Source organism: Triturus cristatus, chromosome 7 (assembly GCF_964204655.1).
Source record: "Triturus cristatus chromosome 7, aTriCri1.1, whole genome shotgun sequence".
NCBI lineage: Eukaryota > Metazoa > Chordata > Amphibia > Caudata > Salamandridae > Triturus > Triturus cristatus.
This window is the reverse complement of record NC_140590.1, coordinates 1,073,704,942-1,073,712,853: the sequence shown is the minus strand read 5'-3', so window position 1 is coordinate 1,073,712,853 and position 7,912 is coordinate 1,073,704,942.

Genomic DNA, 7,912 nt, shown 5'->3' with positions numbered 1-7,912 from the left:
TCATGACCCCTAAAGGACATGAAATGTTTTTTTTTTTTTCATGAAGCTTCCAGAGAGAGCTAGAGCATCTTAACTAATAAACACAGACAACAAAGGGGACAGCCTCTTCCTGATTCAGTGCATTGGCGGGCGAGTGTACACGAGCAGAACCCGCTAGGCTTGTGAGAGCAATGTAGGTCAAACTTGGGACCCCATGTGATGGTCTGCGGATGTTCCACAGGGGGTTTCACGTAGCATATTCTGCACCAACACTCACATTTATGCACAGAAAACCAATAGGCAGCGGTAAAAACCTCAATTTGGATCCAAAGACTTCAGATTGGTAGAGTTTTTCCGTTGCAAATTAGATTTGCAAATTCAGAAATTCTGCCCCTTTGGTTGAAATTCTCAAATGCATGATGAGGGGTGGCTCAGTGGGCCTTTCTGTGGACATACCGGAAGTAGTAGGTGAATACCCACACAAAAAATAAATTTTAAAAAATCGAAATATTCACAACCCTTTTAAAAGTCCTTACCCATCCAGGAAATACTAACACATTTAATCTGGTGAGGGCAGGAGTAAGAACCTTTCCAATTTTGGAATAGAGGAGAGAGTACTTCTTTATTTAATGGCATGCAGGGCAGGAGCTATGCTCGAGGTAAATATTTCTTCAGGGTAAAAAACATAAAAATATAAAAATGACACCTGCATATTCACGTCACTTTAATGCATGCTCAATTTTACACAAGACGGAAATTTTCCACTGTATGCTTTTTCTGCATTTAAATACTCATAAAACATTGGGTTTGATTTTGAAGATTACTACTGGGATTATATCCCAACAACAATAAAGTTCGGAATTTGCTGTAAACATAGTAGTATTATGGGATGAACTTTCAGACCGAGGGCCTTACTTACAAACCCCTTTTGCCACTGGTGTGTCACTTAATACGGGAAAAAGTGACGTACCGGCAGCGCAGGGGGCTCGTTAATAAGCGCCAGAGTGTTTTGCGAATCTGGCCCTTTGCTAAGGCACCTTGCGCTACAGCAGTGCCCATTGGAAGAAGCAACTTCTTCCACTTCTGATGGGTCAAGGTACACATTCAAGATCTTCTTTAAAATTGACCTTGGAGGCTTAGCTATTATTAAACTCGGCAGGTGGCAACCCATGGTATGGTCCACACTGCAATCCTTGCTTCCGTTTCCATTCCTCTACGTTAAAACACAGAGCCAAATAAACCAACAAAACTATTTTAGGAACACTACTTGGTGTATGCAGAGCTTCTGGAAAACGTGGACTGAGAGAACACTATTCATTGTGCAAATGGAGGCGGCTGGGTGGCATTACCTACCCTCACATCTGAAGGCAATTGGATGTTTTATATAAGACACACCACCTCTAGACCGGTGCTTTTGACCGGAGGACCCGGCCATGGCCGCTTGCCCAAGGCTTGTACTAGTCTTGAGAACTACTACTTTAAAGTCACTTGGACCAATAGTGTCCATACAAGAGGTTCTTAAGACTCCAGAACTAGGGCACTATGGAGAAAGGTCACAGACTGGAGGAGCAGGCCCAGTGCCCTGCTCATCAGCTGTAAACTTCTTGCTAAATTAGTGTGGGGATCCGAGGTCAGCTCGGTCTAGAGTCCAGGCCAAGCCAACGATTCCTGAGCCCTCCTCAGGGAGTCTTCCAGGCATCGCCAGGTTTAAAACAAGCATTTACAATGCAACGGTCTCGGCATTGTTAAAGTTAGAGCTATTGGCATTGCTCATGACATTCTATAGCTATCATTTCAGGGCCCGTTTTTAGGATGCCGGCGTCTCCGCACCCCGCTGGCTCGAAGAGCTTGAAAAAACATAAAAGCGACATAATACAGATTGGAGACACAATCACACACACACACACACACACACAACGCCCCCCCCCAAACACTCCCTCCCCCCAAGACCTCTGCTTCAGGAACAAAACCGAAGTCTTTGCCACTGAAAGGGGAAGGTTTTGTGTGTTGCAACCGGAAGAACCGTGTGTCAAGCAGGGCCCTTTCTAGGAGGCACAGGCCCGTGTGGCACAGAGAGGGAGGAAAGAGATAAATAAAGCCGAAGGAGGCAAAGACAAGCATGGTGAAGAGAGTAAGGGGATGAGTGGCGAGAAAGGGGAGAGAAAAGAAAGACGGGGGGGGGCAACAGAGAGGGAAAAAAAGGAGTGGGGAGAGAAAGGGGAATAAAGGGAGGGCAATGACGGAGAAAAATAACCAAAGAGGGTGAGAGAGACAAGAGGGCAGATCACGATTGTAGACACGGGGCAGTGATGACAGAAATGAAGAGAGATACTGCACGCAGCAGGGAGTGCCACCTTCCAAGCAAGCAGTCTCAGCTAAGACAATATAGTGGTCTCCCCGTCCCCAATGACCAGGCCTTCACCCTCCACTCCGACGCAACCACCTCCCCCACGGAGTCTGAAATGCACTCGGGCCCTTAACACTCACCATAGGTCCAGCCCACTCTGCAGAGCTCGGATAAGGGACCCTGGGCAGAGGGGTCTTCCTGCAAGGGTCCCGTGCCCGGTGAAACAAGCCCCTCCTCCCCCCCCTCCGGGGCCAGGGTGGGTTTCTGCCGTCCTGCACTCGTCTGCCAAATCAAAAAAAAAAAAAAAAAAAAAAAAAAAACACAGGACAGGCCTCAGGGCCCTCTCAAGACACGGCCCGGGGTGTGGGCGAAGTCTGCAAGAATGTGTCCAATTCAAGCCAGCCTGGCGTGGTTTAAGCGGTACGCCTCCTCTAGGCGCTATTCAAGCGCCCCGTCTGTTAAAGCGCATGAATGAAATCTGACTTTTTCGGAAGACCCTCGAGACCCGCCTGTTTCTACACCGGTATACATACTCTTGTTATACATTTCACCGTTAACCGTTTCCGGGGCCAAGAGGCGCATGAGAGGCTTACGCGGTGCTTTACAACAAGGCCACGACGTTGATTACTCGTTAGCAGATATGCCAAGAAGTAAAGACACCGAGGGAAGGAAAGGACTGAAATGTGTAGCCAAACCAGCCAGCTCCCTGAAGACCCTAGATTGGTTGCAACATTATATTTGTTTTAACACTTCCAGTAGGCCCCTGAGTGTGCGAGCAGGGGGCGTTTTGTTAATTAGATACCCTCACCCCAATTCCTATGCAATCCACGCCTCCAAAAAGTAGGAAAATGTACATCGGCAAGCAAGGGTGGTGAGAGCATCATTTAACTCTTTACAGGCAAAATAATATTTATACTTAAGCAGGGCGGCCTTTCATCATTGTAAGTTCCAGGCACCGCTTCTGAGAGCAGCAGAGGGCACTGGGCACGACGCATTCCAAACACTGCCCTTACTTTAGGAACAGCCAGTTTTAGACCATAAACTCCACGTGCTGCTGCCGCCTTTGTAAATCCACTCAGCCCCTGTGGAGGGAAACAAAACGCAGACACAGGCCGCCACAATGGAGGACGTTTGCTATATACTAAAAACATGCGTAAAACAGCAACTCCAAACAAAGCTGACAAAACAGGCTATAGGGGCTCAGTGTAGCGGGAAGGTGGCTTGTTGCACCGGAGTGGAGAGAGGCCCCCTTCCTCCCTCCCGGGGCTTGCAGAAGTGGATACAGAGCAGGAAGGAGTCTATTAGCAGAGCCCGCAGCGGGGGAGTCCCTGTGATGTCCGAGCAAGGAAAAGTGACACGGAGTCTGTTTACAAGCCGAGGGCACCGGAAGACACCACTGCCTTTCTCTGAGGTCAAGCAGAAATGCCTCGGAGAAACGCAGCGGCGTTTTCGGATTCGGGGGAGTGTTTTTCTTTCTCTCCTCTTGCCATTGGCTGGAATGTTTACATTCCAGAGGAGAGAAAGAATCGAAAAAACACGCCCCCGAATCCGAAAAAGACGGGGCTTGTTTGGAGAGACAAAGCTCTTCTCCAATGGCTGACCAGCATTTAAGAGGCCAGCCAATGGAGAAGAGGGAAGAAGAGGGGCGGGCTCAAGCCCCTCTTCTGAAAACATTAAATCTCGGAGCGAGACTGCGCAAGCGCAGCCTTCGCAGCCGAGACCTAAAGAAAGGGGATTGAGAAGAACATTGTTCATCCAGGTCTGGAATTGGACTCCTAAGCAAGAAAGGGGTGGTATTGGAGCCTACAGGGATTGGGTGAGAAGGGAGAGCTGGTCAGATGATGCTGAGGTACTAGAATACGATAGCTTACTACCCAAACATACTCAATCTTCAAAGCATTCTTCTTCTGCTGCAGGCACCAAGAGCAATGTATCCTTTCTCCAGTTATAATTCCCGTTATGGTACCACACAGTCTTGACTAATCCAATGGTCTAAACCTTGGCCTTCTGGCATTCCAATTTCGCAAACTCCAACATGTCCACAGCAAGGGCGCTACTTTTGCAGACAAACAAGTCACAAATCACCCATCTGTGCAAAGTCTTGACTACCTGTTTGTAACACTGCCATCAGCATTAAGACACCCACCATCACACACAGCAGAGTAGGACCAGGTACATTTCCTATAAGGCATACAAGTCAGAAGCAGCTCTACTCACAATCCAAAAATCCACTGCATGGTTTCTCACCAATTCTACACAGGATGATGCAGTACAAACCACTACAGTATGAAACGCACATTGTAGATACATCTGCAAAACCCAGGATACCCAACCATGAGGAAGTACCCATCAGTCTAGCTTGTGCCGTTGGTTTCTATTCCATCTCCAATAACCACTCGCAGCCTACCACCTTCACACGCCTCATTTTACTCTGCGGCCTGCACTTGCCCTGCCCCACCGCTGGTACTTTCTGCACAACCCAGGTTCGTGTTATAAACCCTCTTTGTTCACCTTGCATAGGCCACAATCACTACAGCGTCAAAAGGACACTCAAGAACAGGGTTCTGCTCATCACCACTTAATATTTCTCTCCACCTAGAGTCTAGCGCCTTCCGGCAGGTCTTTCCCTTGCTTGCATTTTTGTGTGCTGTAACTAGTTGAACATCACCTGCCACAACAGCACCACTGACCTGTAAGATCCACAAATCTTAGTACTTCCATGAGAAATCACATCCAAATACAACCCCCCCCCCCCTAATCAAATGCCTGGTGGCAGGCAAACTACTACATCCAAAATAAAATCTGGTGACTAGGAAAGCAAACAAGAAACGTACGATACTCTACACATCCATCATACAGCATGCTAGCATAACATTTCCCATCGATCCCACACCACTCTCCTCAGAACCCACACCTCATGTCTCCAAGCACCTTTCTAAAACACACATCCCTGAGACACCAGTTATGCCGGAATGCAATCAGTGCTAAATGACCATCCTGGTGGCAGATATGCGCTACACCAATAAGGTTACGATTGGAGGAAGCAGAGTTACCATGCTAAGACAGCCATAAGACCCCTTGGGTAAGTTACATAGGGGTACTAAGGCTGTCCCCATTGAAATATAAGATTAGAGCCATTAATAAGTTTTGATCCTCTGATATTTTAAAACATTTTATCACATGAGTTATGTCACGCTCAAAGGTCTTTAAACATTTAGACCAAAGTAAGGCTATGTTCTGTACTTCAACATGGTATATATTACCTACTGGCGACCGCAAGTAGGTGGTTATAGTTAGGACCTTTCCATAGGATAATCATTTTTTTACATGCCTATAACTTTGGCGCCGGTTGACAAATCTTCACAAAATGGAATCTGGACATACTTTTCCAGGAACCCTTCAGGAAACAATCGGATTTTCACGTGGATTTGTCAAACGACTTCTTGAAATCCCGATGCTTTTTAAATAAGGATCCCTTGAATTTTTTCACTATAAATTTGAAATGCTGATATTTATGTAGAATAGCGGGAGAGCTTAAAAACTGAAGCCTTGAAGTTACAGTAAGTAACGAAACACGTGTCGGCTGCCATCATCCTTTGACACCAAGGAAACATCAGGAACACGACTTCCATCTGTTCAAACATTTTTTGTGTTACTATGCTAGACTGACTTACATAAATCATGGAGACATGATTTCAAATTGCTAAGTGTAACATTGACGTTGGATAATTAAAACTTTCTTGTAATGATTTAAAAATTTCTTGTAATGATTTACTAAGATTGACATATCTTTTTTGTGAGCGGCTTTATGGTTACTTTGATCATTTTTGCTTTCTGGCTAAGACTAAAACAAGGTCTTTAGGAGTGTCGAGGCAGTGTTTCTGTATTAAGAACACGGAAGTTCAGACAAATTACCGTGTAGTGACATCTTTGGTAGTGGGATGTTTGTGACCTTGAGAGGCACCAATACTGGGAATCTTTTATTTGTTAAAATACAGACTCTGGTTTTCTATAGGATTGCTGTGCCGCTGTTGATGCCACCACTGCCTTCTTGTCTTGTTTGTATACAACAACAAAAAGTGTGGGCTCCCGTGAATGTTTAATGATTAGCCCCCGGGTGGGCCAGGTTCTGGGACCATCTTTATATACATAAAATGCTTTCAAAGTAAAATATTTTGGAATTTAGCATTGACTCACAATGGTTCTATTCGGGGAAATGCATCTTATTTTTTTTCAAAAAGTTTACTTTTATTTAACTGAGGTGGGGTGAATGGATTGATTTAAACGTAGTGCTCTGATGGGAATTAATGGAACCTCATAAGAGACTGTTCATTTTGTATTGATCATTCAACTTCCCCACCCCCAAAACAAAAGCACAAAATGGGGGCTTCAAGTTCAGCAAATAATGTTGGGTGCCATAGAATAGGTTGGGATGAGAGCACAACAAACAACTAGTTAAGCAGCAAGAAAGTGTGCCATCAGCTGCTCGGTTTAGTGATGGTAAATCAAGCGTAGTCTGAGGGCTGTTGCAAATAGCCACAAATATGAGGTATAAGGCACAGAACAGAGCTCCAGACAGTCATTTCTCAATTAGGGCTTGCAACGTGATTTCCTCCACAAACGCTCATATCTGATTTCCATTATAGACAGGGAATAATTACTTTTATTTAGCGCTGATCCATAAAGCTGCAGATGTTTCCTGGTAATTTAATTACTGCCGGATCATCATTCTGGGCTCCTAACTTTAGATTAGACCCCTGACAGCTGGGCGATGTGGGCTTCCCGGGCTGCTTAACCTACAAGCTTAATATTCACTGGGAAAAAAAAAAAAAGAAAGTTACAGGGATGTTATAGGCTCAGATTATGCACACACAAAACCACAGGAAATGTAGCAGTTCTAGTTACCCGAGCCAACTATAACTTAAGCCCCCTCAATACACTGCTTATGACCTCACATGTTACATCACTCATGACATGGTCAGTGACATCACTGATGACACCCCAAACGCAATCACTGATGGCATCATCCAGGGAGTGTTTTGTAAAAGTTTGTTCAATTTAAAGATATATACTAAGCTACCACATAAGCTAAATTAGTATTTCTGTAGTATTAATGAGTGATACTATTTCTAACATATGATATCAGAGTGGCTGTGTGACTGTATGAGTATGTGAGTGGGAGTCTAAGTGGCTGTAGGGGTGAGCGGCTGTATGGATCTGTCAGTAGGTGTGCGGGTTGCTGTGTTGCTTTCTCAGTGGGTGTGAGAGTGGCTCTATGGTTCTGTGGGTGGTTTTGTGTGTGTTAGCAGCTGTTTGAGTGGCTGTATGGGTCTGTGTGCCTGCCTGTATGAGTGGCTGTATGGGTCTGTGTGTGGGTAGTCAGCAGTGATGTCATGAGTGAGGTATATGTGAGATCATAAGCAGTGCATTGCAGGGGCTTAAGTTATAGTTAGCTTGGGTAAATATAACTGCTGAATTTCTATGGCTTGTGTGTGCATAATCTGAAACCAACTATAATGTCCCCGTAACCTTTGGTTTTTACAGTGAATATCTAAGGTTCTTTTAAATTCTATTTCCTAACTAAAA